At 40.5% G+C, this 20914-nt stretch overlaps 1 protein-coding gene across 4 annotated transcripts in view; it reads left to right on the forward strand.

Annotated features, from left to right (window-relative positions):
* The window catches only part of LOC103381637 (C-terminal-binding protein 2), a 79581-nt gene that overhangs the window by 10943 nt on the left and 47724 nt on the right, over positions 1-20914 (forward strand). The window contains exon 1 of one of the 4 annotated variants that reach the window (XM_025057654.1): positions 20353-20494. The exons of the other annotated variants lie outside the window; for them this stretch is intronic. The gene's annotated coding sequence lies outside the window, so the exon portion shown is untranslated. Of the gene's footprint in view, positions 1-20352; positions 20495-20914 lie in introns of those variants that run through there. 4 annotated transcript variants of the gene reach the window in all.

Raw genomic sequence — 20914 nt, forward strand, 5'->3', positions numbered from 1 at the left:
GTAAAGAGCACTTGATTGACTCATTGTGTCTCTATTGAAATTGCAATCTTTCCGACCTTGTTGCATGTTGATGGTTCATTGAGCACATCAGCGATGCATATTGCATAGCAATAGCAAAAGGCTTCCAGAACATGTTGTTTTGTGTTTTCTTTTTTCTTCTTTTAGTATTATGGATAATAACAAAAGGTGATTATTTTTAAGACCAAATTGAAATTTATTAGTTATAATAGTCCATAGATTTAATAATCGGCTGTTTGCTGACGTAGTGACACAGTGATGGATGATGTTCGTAGTTCTCCAGTCTCTAAGCTGGACTGTGTCTCTCTAACCTGCTTTGCTCAGAGACAAATTAACTTTGCTGCCTGTTGACATGTTGCTCTGCAATTAACCTGAGAATGCTCAAGTGAGGCGACCGCTAAAGACTTCAGTAACTCACACCTGTGACACAGCTGTTGGCCTCTTACTATCTTAACCTGTGCGACCTGTTGATTTATAATTCCCAGCCGTGGAGAAGAATAGCTGTGACTTGTTCTGTATTTTATGAGATAATAAAGAATTGTTCATTAGAATAATTAACTTCAGGATATTAGCCTTTTAATTACTGCTAGTGACCCAACAGGTATAGGTGATTAGTTAATTAGAACAAAATAAATAGCCATTTGTTGGTTTTGTTAACCTGCAGTATATTGAGGCATGTTAGGAAAAACTCAGCAATTTTTTTTTTCTGGGTCTTCCAGTTTTTTCTCACTGTCCAAAATCATGCAGGTCTAGGTTAATAAGACACTCCAAGTTGACTATGCTGCAGGTGGGAGTGTGGATGTTTTGTCTGTCCTATGTAGCCATGTGGTTGACTAAGGAACTGTCCCTGCCCTTCACCTGATGACTGCTGGGATTAGGTCGAGTTGGTATGACCCGTATAACCCCGTTTATTAGTGTGGCCCTAATGTCAAATCACCTTTTCTTGGATAAGAAGGTGTAATTCTGCCGTTCCGTCCTTCTTGCTCTTGTTTTCTCTTTTGTTTTCCTCCCATCACGGCAAAATTTAGCTGCGTTGTTTAGTCAGCTTGGCACTGTATTTTTCACAATGTCAGCATGCAGCACTGAAACAACCTGCACCCAGAGGACTTTGTAGGTGTGTGTGTGAGAGAGAGAGAGCGAGAGAGAGGCAGTGAGTCTTGACTCCAGTTAGTTAGATAACCCTGAATGTGTGTCATCTCCTGAGTGCAACAGAAGCTTGGCCCACTTCTGCCTGACGGACTAGACTACACCTCACCCGGCCTCTTCACTGTCCTCTGTATTAAAAAAAAAAAAAACCAGAAGCACCAGAGTTTCCAAATATCTGGAACATCTCAGGTGAGTCCATAAAAAAATGTGATTATTTGATATTTAACAATGAAAATTAAACAGACAGGGCGGCTCAGTGTAAACTAAATTAAAAGAAGAAGAGTACAGAATTCACTGCCAATGCACACACCAGCCTCACACTACCGCAAAGGAACAGGAGCACTAATCTGTTACCTCAGACCACTCGGCCGTGCTACCTGTTGTATTATAATATCTATTTCAGCAGAGAAACTAGATTTGGACACAGATTTTACTTTTACATCAGGTAAAAAAGTCAATGATGCTTTACACTTCAGTTGGGATGTTTTCAAGCCTATACACCTTCTTTTTTTCCTTTTTTTTTTGTGTTCACATTAACTGTCAAGGATGCTGAGTGCAGCAGCTGTAAAGTGTGCAGCCATGCTAAGTATGTACATACTTGAGAGGATGTGTACTGTCATACCTCAGGTATCCCAGCGATGTCAGTGTAATTCTCTCTCGCTTGTTGTCTAAATGACTGAAATGATCCTCAGTGATGATACAGCAACCTGAAAGATGAAGTACAAAACTTTTTTCCTAGTGGAAACCTGCTCCAAAGCATATGATAATGAGGAGAGACGCAGTCAAAGACTTCTCTGACCCAGACTCATTATACAGTCTGCCAGCAGTGCAGTGAAAAAGACTCTTCTGATGTTTTTTTAAGGTAACATATTACCTTTGTTTTAAGCAGCTGCTCAACTTTTCTCACAACAGTATCCGTCAAGTTTATCTACCCAATATTTGATAGTGTTCAGCAGCTGCTATTTATAGTTGTCTCCCTACTGACTTTTTTTGCTAATAGTTTTTAAGAATTACAGTGAAGTAGCATTTTTTGGGTGGGGGCATTTTATAATTTCTTAATAATTTTTTCAGCAATTGTGGTGGTTTTATAGCAATGCCAGTAACGATCAATGCTACTCGCAAACAATTTATTACAATGCCTCACTGTGCAATTATTGTACTTTAGCATAATGACTAGAAACTAAGAGAGACACTTAGTGTTGCTATGTCCATTAGTAAATCAATGTACCTGCACTTTTAACAATCACCATGTCTTTGTTCTCTTCATAGATTAACCTTTTTAAATAGCAAGTTGCTGTTTTACATCTTCCTGATTTTGTTTGTCAGATAATCTGAATTAAACCAGACATTAAATCTGCATACAGTGTGTAATGTCATTGTCTGTTATTCATTACTAGATGTTAAAATTACATGCCTTTTTGAATGAATAAAAAAACAAGCCCTTAATGCTGTGTACCCCCCTCCACTCCCCCCCAAAAAACAAACAAAAAACCCACATTCATGCATTTCAAGATTTAACTTCTAAAAAACAAATCCTAAGAAAAGTGTCATTAATTTGTGGGTTTTGTGCAAAACAAATCTTAACAGCTACAGTATGTTTTCCAGTGTAGAGAAATTGAATTTAATACAACCGCTAACAGTGTGTCTGCTGGTGAGACTTACAAGCGAACAAACCAAGTAAGCAAACAAAGGCTTCTAATTACAGTCAGCGTTCTCATACATCTGCATCGTATTATCTGAAAAGTGCACAAGGCTGAAGCATAAATGACTGAGTCTTTCTTTAATGTGAGTTGTCTTACACACTGAAATTTAAAAAGCCAACTTGACATAGGCCTGGGTGGGGTCGGGGGCGTCACGCCAAACTTAATAATGTAATAAATAATGTGCTTATTAAGGTTTAAATAGTTTTTATTTCATTTTCCACCTTGAACAAACAAAGCAGATCATGTGCACCATTGTCAAAATCAAGACAAACAGTCAGAGCTTTCTCCCTTGCAGGTCATGGTTGCAGAGTAAATAGTCAGAAAACAAATGAAAATTCTCCAGCACATGAAAGTCTGTGTAATGAGGCTATTTCTCAATGGAGAATAGTTTTATTAGTTCATGATTTTCGTGAGTGCTCTCCTGAAATTGTGCAAGTCGTTAATTGAAGTCACATGCAAATAGTTCAGTAGTATCAAGAATAGTTCAGTGACCTTAAAGTATATATCAATTTCCTTTTATTTGTTAATGGACCCTTTTGGCCAACCATTAAAAGAAGACAGTAATAACTCACCTGACAAATTCAATCCAGAAGTAAATTGTAATAGCAGCTCATTGTTGGTTAAAGAGAGTAATTACCCTTTTTGCCTCATATCTTGGAATATCATCTCAGATCACTCAGATATTTTGCAAACACAACATGCTGCTGTTTGTTTTTGGTAAATTACCTTAAAAAAATCATGGAAATAACATTCCAGAAAAAATGTATGTACAGTAACTGGTACATTCTTTCTTTGTGTTTCCATTCTCATTATCTAGTTTGCTGCCTTCATTCTGGGCCGTTACCCACACCTTTGGTCAAAAGTGTCACAGCAGACTGGTGTGGACTCATTATGCCATTAGCTGTCTCAGGCCCCAGTCCATTTGCTGGGCAGCGAGTGTGACGGAGCTCTTTCACAGGGTCACCTCCCAGTCAGTGAGTCAGTGTGTGTGTCTCTCTGTGTGTGTGTGGCAGAGACAAAGCGTTCACTGCACAAACAAGGAAATGTATTTGGCACAAATCAAGATCTTGTCCAGAATATAATCTGTGTTTTCAAGCAAGTCATTCCATATATCTGACTTGCTCGCTGCTCCATTGTGTGTAGATTTAAGATCACTCACTGGAAATGTCTTAATTAAGAAGATGGATACATTCTTCCCCCTACTCAAATAATCAGCCATGGTTCGTCACCCCCCCCCTTAAATCCCATCATGCCAAACAACACCAATCCTTATGAGGCATGTGTCTATGATTTCAAAAGAGACATTCAGACTCAGGTGATGCTCAGGAACCACTTCACGTCTGTTGCACCAGGAGTTAATCCATCAGAAGCCAGCTTCCTGTAGCTGAACTCTATTCACTAACGCTTTTTCTGTCCATTTATTGCCTGAAGTGGACGTCTAGCTTATTTTTCCTGCATATTAAAAAGCCTATTGAGGCTTCTCAAGAGGTTGAGGAGAGTTAGGAGCGAAAAAGAGACAAGTGGTAAGACAGACAGTGAAGGAATCTTTTTTCCCTTTCTTTGAATAAATGATTACCTTAATGCATTCCCTATTCTTGTCCATTTTTAAAGTAGGGTCAGCTTTGATCTCCAGGTCCCTTTGAAATGATCTGAGGAATAAAGGGTGCTGGACGTCAACCTGGTGGATGTGAGATGTCTCAGGTGTACAAGCAGAAAAAGGTCCTGACGAATGGAGGTGAATTCTTATTCTGACTTCTGCAGGGCTTTATGAAAATCCCCTCTAATTCCTATTCTCCTTATTTTTTATTTCTCTGCATTTTCTGCCCACATGTGAACAAAATCTGAATCTCTGCTCCTCCTGCAGATTTTCTTTGAAAAAAAGCGACCTTTTTGTCCAGGTCTCTAAGCAGTCTTGCAGACTTTTGCTGTGTGACTTTCTTCCTGGCACCTCAAATACAGAATGTTCTAAGTCATTAATAATGTCTAGGTGTTTACTCAGGAATCCTGAAATACTTTCTTCCAGGAGTTTTTGAAAATGTAGCTTTTCAGTATCTTTCTACACCTTGTGAACCCCCTCTATATATTCTTCTTGTTGTTTGAAGCTTAATGCTGTTTCTTTGTCATCATCAAAAAATCCCTTTTCTATCTTAGCAAGTCCCTAAACATACAGTGACTAATTATAGTAGTATAGTGTATAGTAAAGTCGAGTGCCTTACTAAGGTATTTTCCAAACATTGTTTTTTCTAGTGCTCATTAAGTAAGCCACATCCTGTGTGCACTTATATTATTCTGAGTTTGTTGGTGATTTTGGTTTTCTATGCAAAGTGGAATATTTTAGGCTTTTGATAGAATCTGATTTGTGCAAAAATACTGTGTTAAAAATGCCTTGCTCTGCACAAAAGCACTGGGGAAGTCCTTAATATTACATTTCCTTGAGGGTGCCTATAATCTTGGCATCAAGTGTAAGTTTTTAAAAGGAACTTTAATTACTATTTCTCTTTTTAAGTTGCCTATTTAACACTGGGGACAAGTCATTTTTTATTTGACCGTTGGTCTGTTCACTGGTCAATTAAAAAAAATTAAACTGCTGTGGAAAAAGGAGTTATAATAACAAACTTTAACGTTTAATAAATGCACTCAAAGGCCAAAGAAACAAAACTATGAAATGGATAAATTAGTGCTTTTAGCGATCGTATCTGGAAACAGCTCCCAGATGTCAGTGGGTGTTAGTGACTTTTTGTACAGCAGTGACTGTGTGGTGAAGTGAGCTGTTTGAAGACTCTGCTGTAGAAATGCCCCGGGGTCGATTAGCTTCATGTTAACCCCAAAGATCAATGAGGGTAGCAGATGTTTTTTTTTTCTTCCAGTAGTAAATTAACCCTCCATTTCTGCGTGCATGATGAAGCTCTGCTGAATGTAAATGCCACATTTTACTGGCTCCGTCATGCTTGGTGGCCCATGTGAAGAAACACAGTACAGGCTGAGATGAGTGGGAGGCACTCTGGGTATTTCAGTTCCTTGAAGCCTTTGTCTTTATTTCTACACTTTTATCAATGATTATTCACTGTCGTATTATGTGGGATCTTTAGTAGGCGTACATGCTCTTCTTTGTTAATCTCAGTTAATACAGTTCTGGGTCAGTGTCACACCCCTGCGCAGAGCGGTTGAAAGAGAAATCTGTGACACTTTCTAACATGCTTTGACTTTCATCATCTCAACAGGTTTGTAAAACAGAAAGTAACTTTGCATCAGAGATACTGTCTGTCATCTCCATGTTTTGTGAGCCAGAAAATTTGTCACCCGATACTTTCAAATCTGGAGCATGTCAGTTATTCCGTTGGAGTAGCGGCTTAGCGCCTCCTCTCCCAGGAGACTCCTGGATCCTCACTTTCATTAAAGTTGTTTGGAGAGAGTCTCGGCTTTGGTGCATTGTAAAACAAACTGCGATGATGAAAACAACTTAAAACCACAGAGGCCAACTCCTCTGTTTCATTAATGTGCTCAAACACAAGAGGCTGACACACACACACACACACACACACATGCATGCGTGTACACAACAAACTGTTGTGTTTGTTGAGGTTCTAATGAGTCCCAGTAGCAGTGGTTTGTTTTTCCCCCCTCTTTCTCTCTCCTAATTTGACATGCTTCACTTGGGCTGGGTCCCTCTTGCTCCGCAGACCTCAAATCCTCCATGCAGCGTCCTAATGAATCTTCTCCATGTACACAAACAAACGACAAAAAAAGAAACAACACACACAGGAAACACTTGTAATTCTAATTGTCTCAAACATGTCAGTCAATCACGTTATCGTCCATAAATACACTCCTCCGACATGCAGAGGCGTCGTAAACTTGCCTGAGAGAACGCATCGGCCTTTGGTTTGCTGGTTGTTCCACTCGTGTATCGTGTTTCAACTACAACCGGCAGAGTGGGTTTTTGGTTTTTTTTTTCCCATTTTCCTCCTGCAGCGTGAGAACACTGGCTGTTGTACTCTGTGCTTAGAAGGTGACACGAAGAACAATGAGTGGAACCTCACCGCGCTCCCAGGGCTCTCCACACTCAGCCCTGGCCGTAATTGAATCGGGGCTTTTGCTGTCCTCAGAAGACGCTGTGAGTGAATTGTCTCAGATAGTTTATAGGGTAATAAAGTCCCCTCACAGCAACACCTGCCAGCTGCGTTCAGCTCTGACCAAAACAGTCCATTTAATACCTCCCGCTGTGCACCTGCAGCCCACCCATAACGGCCGATGTACAGCTAAATCACACTATCAGCACAGGCAGTAGACATTATCTCCCTGCGTCTGTCTCCTGCAGACCACTGGAAGTTATGATTAGGATTGAAGTCCTCACATAATTAGCCTTGTGTTGTTGACCTTGTTTGCAGGTTAGAACGCTGCATCTTGGGCCCAAATGCAATTACCATGGCCATTCTCTCATATCTGATCTTCTCATCAGCCTGTTCCAGCCGCTGCTGATGCACACCCTGTTTAAAAATACAGTTTAAAAAGTGCTCCTCCCTTCATCACAGCAGCACCCAGACTTTTTCACTTTAAAGAGGAGCAGCCGAGTGGGTGAGGAGTAGGTGGACAAATGGATAAAGTGTCAGCGGGGACATAATTCCTCTCGAAGCCCACGTTGCTGTCCATGTTTTCTTTAGTCAGCTTTGAGCTTTTGTCTGTCTGTATTTGCAAATGTGCAAAAATGCTGCAATGGATGATGTTAATTACATCTTTGAAAAGACTCCGCACCTCTTAAAATGCTATTATTGGGGGAAGATGCGTCTTCTTTCTGCCTTTTTTTGCGGCCAGCGTTCCAGATTTGACATTAACGAGAGTCAGCAGTTTTCGGGTTTGCTGCAATCTCATTACATTTACAGGGATGGAGAGCAACAAAAAAAAAATTAATTGGAGCCATACGATAGTTAGGACAGGAGCATGGGCAAGGGCAGAATAAATCAAGGGTGGGTTGGACAGCTTTATGGCAGTGGAGAGAGAGAAGTGGTTAACTTTAATGGGAGGAGATAGCAATGTTGAGTTACTTTATTTTTCCCTCTCGCTTTCCAGCCTCGTGCACTCATCCCGGCCCCTTCCCCCCTCATCAGCTGAGGCACACAGCCCCTCACCCCTTGAACTATTTGGACTTGGCTTGATATATAGAGTTAATTCAGCTCCCCCTGAGCTGTAATTCATTTGTTTTGCACATTTAATGTTGTGCAGACCCAGCACGGGGTGGAATTGTTAATTTTCTGCGCAGACATTGTGGCCTTCCCCTCCATGTGCACACACACACACACACACACACACACAAACTGACAGCTCTAAACTGCTGCCTGTCACCTACTCGTCACGTGACACACACCCTCCTGTCGCTACACCACTAACTCCACCTTCTTGTGTTGTGTTTCTTACACTAGCAGTTAATTTGTCATTAACAACAGTGTCCAATACTGCAGTGTTTACTGTATCTGCACAGTGCTCCTGTCCTTCTCCTTCCCCTAACTCCTGAACTGGACAGTCACCTATTGACCCCGGACTTATGTCGTGCCCTTACGGGTCAATCCCTGTCTCCCCCACTGACTTAAGCCTCATGGTCTTTATAATTGGGGAGTAAGTCTGCCTAGTAAAGCAACCGGTGAAGTGGCTTCTGCGGGGCAGTGGGGCCCTGCTCTCTGTGCACTTGATTTAATCAGGGCAGACCTCTGTGTGTGGTGAGTGGGGGTTGTGTGTAAATGTGCTTGCGTGTGTGTGCTGAATGCTTGTGTGAGCAGATGGGTAGGGTCACACCTCAGAAAATGTTATGAGTTCAGGTTTTACCACAGTTTACGCAAAGATCACTGGAGTCAGTGCTGGCAAATGACATTTACTTTATTAGTTCCTAATGGTGATAAATGCAGAGGAAAGGCTGTAAGTAAGTGATTCTTTTTATTTTCATATTTGTCTATAAAAGTTATGTATCAAACGAGGTTGTCTAGAAGTCTAGAGTCACTTTTTATTTTCACAAATTACCAACACAAAGTGCGTTCAGAAGTTATGATATTGTACAGTTTAGACATTTAACAGTTTGTCTTAAATTAGTATTGTGGGTAAATCTGAAAAACTCTGACTCTGGTGTAGGGACACAGATAAAACGCATTTAGATAAGAGTCGTCCACAATAGCTACTGGTGACCTCGATCTTTTCTAATAGGGCTGGGGGATGTGACCAGAATCTCTTATCTGGATGGAAGTTATCTAATACCATTAACAACTCTTATCTGGATGGAAGTTATCTAATACAATTACCAATAACAAAGTCTCTCCTCATTTTTATTTTCTCTCTGTGTCTCTTTACCATTTTATAAATCTTCAAAAGTAGCTACACACACCTGTTTCACAGAGTGCCTGTTTGCGTGGTCTTATGTACGAGAGTCACAGAGAGTCAGTGAGATTGAAAGTCATGGTTGAAGGGGAACAGAAAAGAGGAACGTTTACATTTTCTCAGCTTTTGTTTTTAAACCAAACAAGCGTTAGTCCAGATAATAAAGAAGTGAGCGTCTGTAATAAACCATCTGAAGAAAGGTGGAGACCAGTCAACTACTCCTCCTCCTTATCTTAACCAGTGAAATGACTCACAGCTGCGACCCGACTGTGAAGTGTGACATTATGAGCTAAACCTTTACAAAAACCAGTAAGAGTACCATAATGGGTCGTTACGTTGCGACATTTTTTCAACAGGACTCTCGAGTTATCTGAATTATTCCTATTATTATAAGTTATGGAGTGTTCTGCGACTGAAACTTTGCAAGGGCTTGCTTTTTCTCTCATCTTATTTTTCTTCTGTTCTTTGAGAAGTGGCAGCAGTGGGATTTCTGCAGTGTTTTACAGACCTTGGCTCAGACCAGCCAGCCAAAGATAAACACTGAAAAGCATTTTCCCCCAGGCCTTGAACACAACTCAGTGTAAAGTTGAAGCCATCACCTTAAATCTCAAATGGAAACTATCTTGAGCAGAAGTTAGCAGAAAATATTACTTTGGTTTGTGGTCTGACAGAGTTGGACAGAACATTGTTTTCATTTATTTTTTATTTTCTGTTGGCAAGGTGGAGGTCAGTTAGGGTTTTTTTTCCCTTTTTGTTTCAGTAGTGCGAGGAAAACAGGAGGTCACATTTGTTGGCAGTACTGTGGGAGTGTGTTGATTTGAGTGCTTTGTGTCAGGAGACGTTTTGTGGCAGGCAGCAAAGAAACCTTGCAGTGTGACAGGGGCTTTTCTATTTTTTAAAAGGGGAAGGTAACCTCTGTGACCCCGTCGAGTTGAAATGGAGGCCACCGCTGAGTCCCATGTTCGGACTGAGAAGAGAACATCTCTGACAGATACTGTTGAATGATTAAGAACCAAGGAGCAAATGGAAAAGAAATGGATTCTATTGACATATATTTGATTTTTACACTGTTTTCAGTGTTATAAGTGCACTCAGTCACTGCTGCTCAGGCAGCACTTCTGACCTAACCCTGAGGTGGTCAGGAATTCTCCTCTGTGGGACCCATGATTCATCCCTTTTCATGGTATTTCCTCCTCCATTGTGTAGGCCTATGTACTGTCAGGGCTTCAACGGAGGGCTCATTGAGCATTTTCACACACTCACACACACACACAACCTAACCATTCACACGATCATAGACTTGATGCATATGAATGTCCCATCTAGCGGAGCGGCGATATTATGCTGCACTTACAGCAGTTTGTAGATAAAGCTGATGACATTAGATTGAAATTAATGGTTTTTTATTAGCCTTCTTTGATGTTACGATTGTTGATAAAATTGGCCTTTGATTGGTCTTAGAGGGAAGGCACTAAACTGTAACAGATGGCAGTCTGTGGAGGGAAAACACTGTTAGTGCGGCAATGATGGAGCTGATTGATGAACAGTGGATTTTTGTCACTTTCAAGTTAAATGGCCGCCGTCCATATATATGTATATGTACGAATAGATGCTGTTGAAACCTTCAGTAGTTGCAGTGCTTGTAGGTGAAAAAGAACAGTGAAACATTTGATTTCCATCATGCAGTCATTTACTAAGGGGACATCTGCTGGGGTTCGTTCACAAGTGACAAAATGCCCAGCACAAAGCAAAGCCATTGTTTGTAAATCTGCTAAGAAATAAGGACGACGACACGCGTTTGGATGGACTGTCATCTTGGTAGCATTAGATCCAACGTGTTATTGCGTAGTGTAAAGGATTTTACTGAACGCACCATCGTATTGTTAATTGAAAAAACATGATGATATGATCAATGATATGAGAGCCTGTGGGTTATTGTGGGTTGATAATTTCCATGTAGAATGGAAGAGAGAATGTGTGGTTGGAGGAATAACAGTTTGCACATTTCTGCTGGACTCCTGAGAACAGCTCGTCATCCAAGTTTGCGATTTATGCATTCAAAGTGAGGGTGTTAATTTCTTCTGCCTTCCTAACTGTTCGCTAACGGTAACCACTGGTGTGAAGCTGAGGTCAGACGGGAAATATGGTCAGACAGCTGGATTCAAATATGGGCCTTTTGTCACTACCCCGTTGAGCTACAGCTGATCTCCAACTGTCCTAATATTGGGCTGCGCACAGATCCTACGTGAAAACCCTTATTTTCAGTAAAAGGTTGCGTTTGTCACAGAAAGGTTTGCTATGTTATAGTGAGTTTAATTTTAAAACAGTCCTCTAAAGCACCAGGTCTATGGCTGGACTGACCTCCATTTAACATTTAATTTTCTTTTTGCTATCCACCTCCATTTAACATTTAATTTTCTTTTTTATTGCTATCCATTTATAGTAAAGAATAAAATCAAAAGCTAATTTAAGTAACACCACAGCAGCTCATAATCAGAATAATAGTCTTTAGGTTCTTTCCTTTAGGTACAACGTATAGTGATCCACTTAATGCCTCGCATGCAGAAAATACGTAGTAAATTTATCAATGATGTCAGCTACGTGGCTGTAAAAAAGAATTATTAGCCGAGACCTCTTGATTCATTAGCACTAGGAGAACACTTGACCAGGGCGAAACAATATCTTGGTTCTTTAACAAATAGTACACAAGTTTTGTCACACCATTGGTGCAGAGATGATGTCAGTTCTTTTCCAGAGTGAGAGTCTGTGTCCTTTTCTTAAAATCAATTCAGGTAGCCCAGCATTATCTCTGGAGCTGCCAGGACAGCCACACTGCACAATAATTCAAGGAGGGCATTTGAGAAGTGTGTGAGTTTGATCCTGTGCCCGGGTGATGAATAGCAGTTTTTTCTCTTTTGTTGCCCATCAGCACTTTTATTCCGCAGTTAATCCACCAGGCCACTCGCACTTCCCTCCCTGTAATTTTTCACCTCGCTGTGTTTTCACCTCGCTGTGTGTGTGTGTGTGTGTGTGTGTGTGTGTTTATGTCTTCTGCCATCTCATACAAACACATACAATGCACCTGCCTTTGCCTCATCCCTGCTGACACCATGGCCTGATTTAAAGGTGTGTGTGAGAGTAAGTGAGTGAGCGTGTGTGTACTGATAGAATTGACACGTCGTGAAAAGTTAGTGAGTGTGGGAGTCATATATATAACTTGTCAGCACACTCCGGTTGGGGGAGTTGCCTGTAAGCGCAGTGTGTGAGGTGTTAAAAGGATTGTTGATCATGTTGCTGCAGATAATGCAGCTCAGACACTTGATTTACTAGGATAATGAAAGTGAAGCTTTGGGCGCACAACGCCTCCTGCTGAGAACACAGCCAGCGAGGTCAAGTTAAATATAAGAGCTCATTGTTTTCCTTTTGTCTGTTACTAAATTGATATTTTTTTCAACACTGAGCATAGAAAGAGTTTTCGCAACTGTACTCCTTGTGACAAAGTAAGAGTTTGAATATAACACAATATTTAATTGACCTCATTTGACCTTAGTGTTTTAAAACTAAACCAGACACCAAGAGCCAACTAAACTAAGGACCAAGGCTGAAAAATCCTGTTTTGTCATAATTGAAACTGGATTTCTGTCTGTGAACAATACAGCGCTTCTATACCTGTCACTGTGTTTTCAGTCTGTAATTCAGTATTTATTAAAATAAAAGTAAATTACAAATTATAATACTGGTCAAGTCAAATGTTCTTATTAATTTGTTTACATACGATATTTATACAGAGTTTATACAGACTTTTCATAAACGTAATGTATTGTATAGTGGGTGTAAACAGTTTGAAACAAAATCTTTCTGTTTCTGGGCCTGGAACATTTGATGGCTGATGTTTGTTCTCCTGCAGCAGACAGATTAAAGCCTGACTGCACAAACACCGTGGTTAATGAGGTGTAAGTGGAATGACCTGAAAAAGTACGTGCGGCTTCGCACCTTAACACAACCTCCTCTCCGGCTCTTCCACATCCTACCTCATCCTTCCCCTCCCCCTGCTTGTCAGAACTCTTTCTCTGATTATTGAGGTGGGATCCTGGTGGTCACATTCTAATATATGTATTAACACCATGAGCTGCTTTTCTGCATCGTGCTCGCCACGTCTCTTCGTAGTGGTGGGGCTTGACACCCTCCAGAGAGCTGTTCCACATACGGCAGACAAGGAGCACAGCTTCGCACAAAAGCCTGCTGAGACTCCATACCATTTATCTCTCAGCTGCAAGGTTGGGGCAGGACTAATTGACTACCACTGAGTAGGTGTGTGTGTGTGTGTGTGTTGGTGTGTTAGTGTATGTATGAGGGGTGGTGGTTGGGCTTTTGCCCTGGTCCCTCGAAGCACTGTGAATTAGTAGAGGCTGAGATGATGGGATGTGGTAAAAGAGAGAAAAAGGCCAACTTGTGTTGGAAGCCCATCAGAGGGGGCTTGGATAAAACCTCTCCGTTAAAGTCAGTAAAGTCACTGGCTCCCTCTTCAAAACATGTTCACTTAATCTGTGCCCAGGGAGCAGACTAGCCACAGCTGGTACTGTTTTGTTTCAGTTAATGGCGATTCGAGAGTTGGTTTCAAACCACGTTTCCAGGAAAGGCGGCGCACATTCTAAGAAAAACAACAAAAAGTATGTAAATATGTTATTTGATAATACCCTGGTGTCCACTTAACCTTGCCTTGTTAATCTAAAAACACTGTTTTCACTAACCTCATCATTCTATTTGTTAAACTAATTAATTTGAAATGAATGAGATTTTACTTTGTCATGAGGATGCTTCCATGTTAAAAAAGAAAACAAAACATGTAATAGTATCTTTATGATTGAGCTTTTAGTGTATACTTGATTGTGTGAATTAATTAACATAATTAACACTTTAACTTTGGATTAATTGACATGTTTTGAAAACCCTAGTTAAAACATTAAAGTCTAAACTGAATTTAGGTTGACAATGAAACTGTTGTAATTGCCACACTACAGGGAGAATATAAAGAGTACAAGTGGTGAAAATGATCAAACAGACTCCAAATCACCTTTACGTGAACCCTCATTATCTGTGTGTGCATTACCATGACAACAGCAGCAGGTCAAAGGTAAACCTAGATAATTTTGTGTAAACTGTGACAATTGTTTAGCACAGTACATTTTGTTTTACTGTTAACATTTACAATATTTTTGCTGGCAAATGAGTGCACTGTGGTCACAGACTGTAGCAATTAACTCTGTACGACTGATGTTTTTAAACCGAGAGGATTGATGGCTCCAGCTATGAAAATTAGACAAAGCAGAATTATTTTTAAGTGTACCTGGCTGTGTGAATCTCTTCAGTGGGAGAGTGTGTGTTTGTGCTGTGGCACAGTTCTTGTACATTTTCTCTGTGTTCACTCCACCACTCAGCTCTGGACTTTATCAGCACATTGTTTGACTTGGCCTCCTCCCAATGTAAGCCCAAGTACAGCACAGAGCTGGCTGTCTAACCGTCCACGGGGAGTGGGCTGAGAGATGTATGTGTGTGTTCACGGGCACCGTTTTGGGGAGGGGGGTGGAAGCACCTCATTCTCCTGGAGCAGGAAGCTGTGAATCACGTTGGCTCTTCCTGTAACGACCCAATGGGAGCTGAGCTGGGGCTGCTGGACTCAGGCAGGCTGCCTGTGCTTGCCTGGCCTCTCGCTGACACCAAGCTGGTGGTGCAGGGAGTTCTTACCTCACCCTCACAAGGCAGGCCACGCCATCACTACGCTCATCAGGTTGGCACGCTGCAGGCGCTTTCCTGTACTGGGAAGTGTTTCAGCTTTGGCTCAGGCTGTGGCTCGCACTGATAACCGCAGCTCCAGAAACAAGGTTTTATTGATTGGACGTAAAAAGCACAAGGCGGGCTACAGAAGCTCGGGTTTCCTTCCACCTTCCTGTTTGTATTTTGAAAACTTGAACATTTTCATGGCTAATTGAAGCAATCCTGCAGTTTGAAGGCATTCGGTAAAGCATGCTTACCAAGCTAAATATAACCGTGTCAAGCTGTCACCTGCCTACGCTCTCACAGACCTCGTTTAGTTCATGGAAATCACATTCTCCTCTGCCCGAGGTGCTGAGAATATGGACAAGTAATTTGATATTAATAGTAAAGCTGGGCTGGTGCGGCAGGGTGTCCACACCTTCCTGTTTTCTCTTTCTTTGTTTTGGTCTTGCACTGACAGGTTTACCCCTGGAAGAACTCCAGAATCTGAAAGGGATAAATGGCTCCCATTGTTCAAATGAGATTTTTGTGTTAAAAAAGCAAACATACTTTACAAGGGATAAGAAAAAAGCTACAACATTTAGAGCAAACAATCCCATCACCGAGATGCTTGTTACTTAAGGAAACTAAGAACAAAAATTCTTTCAACTGAGACGTGCATCTATGGTGGAGAGCATGGAAGTTTTACTTTGCTTTAAGGTGGTTTTCATTCCGACGTCTCTGAAGATGCTCCCTAAGCTGCAGCTTTTGATAGGAATCAGCTGTAAAAGGGATGGATTTTGCTCCACGCCCCCCCCCCCCCCCCCCCCCTGCACACTGTCAGATAACTTTTTAACAGTTGTCTCTTCCCTCCACTCTATCCCCAACCCTACCCCCGTCAAACTCCACTGGGAAATTAAATCGGAGGAAGTAACTGCTGAATTTGGATTAATAGCAGAGCTATTGGTGCTGCGGGGTGTCGAAAGATAAAGTTATCCAGCTCCATCTTAAATCAAGTGCTCTGTGTTTTACAGTCTTGGCAAGGATTACAGCAGAACTCAAACTGAGACATTACCTTGAAATTCAAAGCGTTGTTGTAACATCAACAGAGAGAGATACAGACGAATGCAGACTTCAGAGATGTGCTGTGTGTTTGACAAAGCGTTTAAAGATTTTGTCTGAAGCTCCACTTAGTGAAAATTAATTCCACAGCTTAGCACTAACTACAATACTTAGATTAGCGTAATCTTTTAAAACTACCTGTAGTAGAACATTATTATGTTTTTACTTTTTACAAATTCGGACTTGTTTCATCTACTTAATGATCAATAGCTATTAGTCTTGGTAATTCTGCAGAAGATGTGGTTAGATTGTGGCACAGTAAAAGGATTTATAATAACACAATAAAATTGAAACATGCCCATTAAAGTTATTACCGTCTAATCCAACTTTACTTTTACATTTGCAGCGTTTGACTACAAATCAATCACAGCTTCCTTTTTATAGCAGTACAATTTTTATAACAATAATCATGGCTCCCATGGTGAGTATGTTTGCCAGGCCCTGACACTCCTACATGCATTTTCCCATTATAACAGTGAATAACAAAGGCTATAATTATTTGTACGATTCTTTTTTTCTAGTGTGGACATGTTTATCTAAAAAGAAAACTTTTTAACTCAGGGATTGGATGAAGGTGTTATAACACTTAATGTGTTCATCCCTGAAATAAACATCAGTAAAAGCTGTCAACCTCTCCAGATATATGGACACCGACACTAATTATTAATGTCTAATATTTACTAGGGTTATATAGTAGGATTTTGCTTGGATTTTTCTGGTGCAATATTTAAACTTATGCTTATTTTTATAGGATACTCCATAATACTACATACTCTATGTGTATAAAGAGGTCTTCTCTTCAATGCATTCATCATTTACTGCTTTACTGCTAGTTATTAGTTGCAAGGTAAAGATGAAGTAAACACGCTCGTTTGTTTTCCTTTTAAACTTAACCTAAGGCACAGTAACTGAACTGATGTGTGTGTGCGTGTCAGTGTGCTCAAGCACTGCACGCTGATGTGAAACGTTTGAAAAACGCCACAAATATCTCTCCACAATTATGTTTTTTTTATCCCCAAGGATAAAACAGTCAGGAAAGAGAGACGACCACATCTTGGTATGTCGATTAAAAACCCATTGGGAATGGATTTTCTGGATTTGTCAATGGCACAGAGGTTTCATTGAGGAAGTCTAAATCTACATTAAAGCTCTGTCTTCAGTTCTGAGCCTTAACTGATGCAGTTAGAAACCTGGTCACAACCTGCACTGGGACAGACCAGAACAGGAGCAGCACCTTCAGCAGTGAGTCTGGCTTTACATCCTTAGAAAGTGGTTGGGTATTGTTGGCACAGACCCCAAGGCTTAATGTCAGAAAATTAATTATGAATTCAGCCAATTAGTTCACAAACTACGCTGTGTTTGAGGGGAAACGATCACCCCTTTATTCAGTCTGTCCCCCTAGTCTATCTTCAGCTTCCTACTCAGAACTGTGTGCACGTGTGAAGTGACACACAGCAGGTAGGTGGCGTGACCTTTTTAATTATTCAATCTCTCGAACCCTTCCACACTCAGCTGCTCTGTTCAAATCTGTGTTGCTCTGTCTGTCCACACGTTGCCAACCATATTTATGTCTGACAATAACAAAAGAAAAAACATCTTGATCCATTTGAAAATGTCCTGTAGATATTTTTTTATTATTACTTATACCTATATCTTTTCTATGAATCACTGTCTTAAAACACAAGGGTTGCAGACATGGATCTTTTTTGTTTGCTTCATGCTAATGACATAATCAGAGTGTCAATTAACAAAGGTGTTCATGTTGCATAGCACTTGTAATTATATTTTAGGCACCTAAGACCAAGCAGGGATTAACCGAGGTCCCAAAGATTTACTTTTAATCTGTAAGTTGCTTGAAGAGAACAACAAACAACAGCAGGTAGCTGTATGTGTTTCAAGCCTATTTTCATCATTCATTCAAGTAATTATTAAAAAAATATTTATATTGGGAAATGTCACAGCTTTGCTGATTAAATTGTCGGTCAATTTCTCTGTAGGGAGTTTTCAAGGAATTGGTGGATTGTAGTTATTATTGTGCATCTAAACGGTGTCTCTTAGAACGCAGCAAGAGTTGTTTTCAAAGATTTGGTGAAGCTTTTGTCTTGTGACTCAAGCTGAGGATCTAATTGAGCCTAAATTATCATCTGATAATTTAGTATACAGATCCTTTGTTAAATAAAAATTCTTCCTGCAGTGTGTGCAAAGAACGTTTGCATCGATTTTGTGTTGTAACGAAATGAACTTAGGGTTGTCCTTAAATAATGAGATCATTTTGTTCAGATTTGAACACTGTTTATCTTTTGTGCTTGGTTCAAATCCCTTTCTGACTGGCTGCCCATCCTCCTTCGCTCCTCTGTGGACAGAAGATGACATTGAGGAGAGAGAGTGTGTTGTGAATGCGCTCACTGCGAGGCAGAGCCGACGGTCACAGACATGGATTCTTGCATTTTCTGGCTCCGCTTCTCACACACAAATGTTTCTGTTTCACTGAGCGGTGTCCCCATAGGGAGAGAGTCGTGTGAGTCATCCGACTTTTAATGCCTCTTAAATATGAAGATTTATGTGGACGACATTTGTGTTTGGACTCATAATGCAAAATCGGCGCCCAGGTACACTTCCAGGCTCCATTAGCCACATTTTACATATTCTTTTGCTCTACTTCATCTTTTTGTGCATCTTTTTTCTTTTTCCTTTTTTTTTTTTTCATTCGCTCAGTAAATGCTGTGCCCACCAGCGTTTACAACTGACAGGAGTGAGTGCAGCAAAAGTAAAGGATATGAATTGCCATTTGAAAAAGTTTGGCCACAGTTTGGGGTATTTTATTAGTTTGGTGAATATGTGTTTTTCCCTACTCTTTATGTGACACACACACATGCAGACAATGTCATGCCTGTTATGTGTGAAGCCGTGCCTTAGACAATAAATCCAGTTGTCCACTTATTCAAAAGTCTGTGTTTTGCTTGGCGTGATCAAACCTAAGGGAAGGACAGTGAACCAGAATATGGTTCACAATGTAAAAACTATGTTTAGAAGTGATGCGTGGATATGTGTGCGTACAAAACAACACACATTACCTTTTATAAGAAATGACACACAGACACAGACAGAGCAGACCTCTAAATAAAAACAACATCTAAATTATGTACAGTATGAGTACACAACAACATTTGTTGTTTTGTTGATACAGGGAGAGAAATACTCAAATAAACCAGTTTAACAGGAGGAAAAAATGTTTTCCAATTTTTCCAGGCTGAAATATCAGTCTCAAAATTTGTATTTGACTGTTTGAAACTGGGTAAACAGGACATCCTTTAAAGGGAACCTTGGGTCTTTGACAGACAGCAAACATCCCATATGGTAAAGTCTACCTACTTATTTATAGGGTTCTTCAGACTTCTCTATGTGTTTTCTCAGTGTGATGGCTTCGTACAGTCCCATATGTTTAGTCATAGCCTGATGATGTCACCGCTTCACAACCACCCACATACAGTCGGCCCAGAGCTTCTGTCCCGAACAGATTCTTCTGACAGATTACCCTGAGGAATCTCACCCTCATTTCAGACTGATAATGACGTTGGAGAGACAGATTTCCTTTTAAATTTATTTTTACCATATATGGATTACAAATGACTGGCAGGGACTTCCAAGTGAAGGCCCTGCTGAGACTTCCTGGCACTGAGTGATGCTTTTCTGGACTCAGCACTTTTCAAATGGGGAGAGAGGTGCTCCTGGCTGCGGTCCTAAACAAGCACGATGTGGCATTTGCAGCATTTAATCCCTTTATGTGTTGCAGTAATTTCACTCTGATTCACTGAGTTGCTGAACCTCACTGTGCTGTTCCTGTGGGAGTGGTGGGGAAACAAAGACTTGTCCGTTTGCTCTGTGACAAAGATGCATTTGTGCAAACGTCTGTAGATGAACTGAATTAGATTTACTGAATATACAATAATCTTATAGAATTAATTTCTTGCTTAGGTTAAGAAACCACAAAGTTAAAGGTTTTTTGTTTTTTTTAACCATGGTCATTTGTTAGGTGAGGGAATTCTTCATATTGTGTAAGACACCAGAGACCAATCAGAGTGTATATAGCTTGTGAGATCCTCCCTCTGTAGATTTTAACTACCCTCTGTTGGCCTAAATGTGTCATTACATGGCAACATGTCAACTGTCAACCCAGGTGCAGCATATCAACCAAAAGGCCTCTGTTTTGTGAATCTGCACAGCTTTAGACAGCTGCATTCACATCTTAGTCAATGTTTGTCAGAAAAAACCTTGTCCTTGTTGAACCGAGGAGGCTTTAAGTAACAAAAAGAAAAGAAAAGGAAGATTGTTGTATTTGAAAGTGGAGATACTACAAATGTCAACACTGACAATGAGGAACGTGAAGACTGGTAAGTTGCTGTAGGTGAAGCTTGATTGATGATTGATGATGAAGTTTGTCATTCAAAGAAAAGAAGAAAAAAAACCTAAAGCGGGAGAGAAGTAAAGCTTTTAGAACATGGGCGCTTTGTCATTTCTAAAGTAAATGGGCTGCTTTGTCAGTAATAGCATTCCAGTTAGTGTGTGTCTGTGTGTGTGCGTGTGTGTGAAATTTACAGATTTTTTTTATATCACCTGCAGCATCTTTTTGTGAGCAGGAGGCTGAGTGACTTTGTAGTCAAGGACTCTTTAATGCCTTACCGTGTCAGTTATTTTTGCACTTGTACATCAATAATGTGTGTATGTACTCCTTGCTTGTGTGTCTGTGTCAGTGTTGTGTCTAACCAGATTTTTCTGTGTTTGTGTTTGCCTCCCTTTTTTTTTTTTTTTTT

This window comes from Cynoglossus semilaevis, chromosome 8, assembly GCF_000523025.1.
Source record: "Cynoglossus semilaevis isolate Cse_v1.0 chromosome 8, Cse_v1.0, whole genome shotgun sequence".
NCBI classification, from domain to species: domain Eukaryota; kingdom Metazoa; phylum Chordata; class Actinopteri; order Pleuronectiformes; family Cynoglossidae; genus Cynoglossus; species Cynoglossus semilaevis.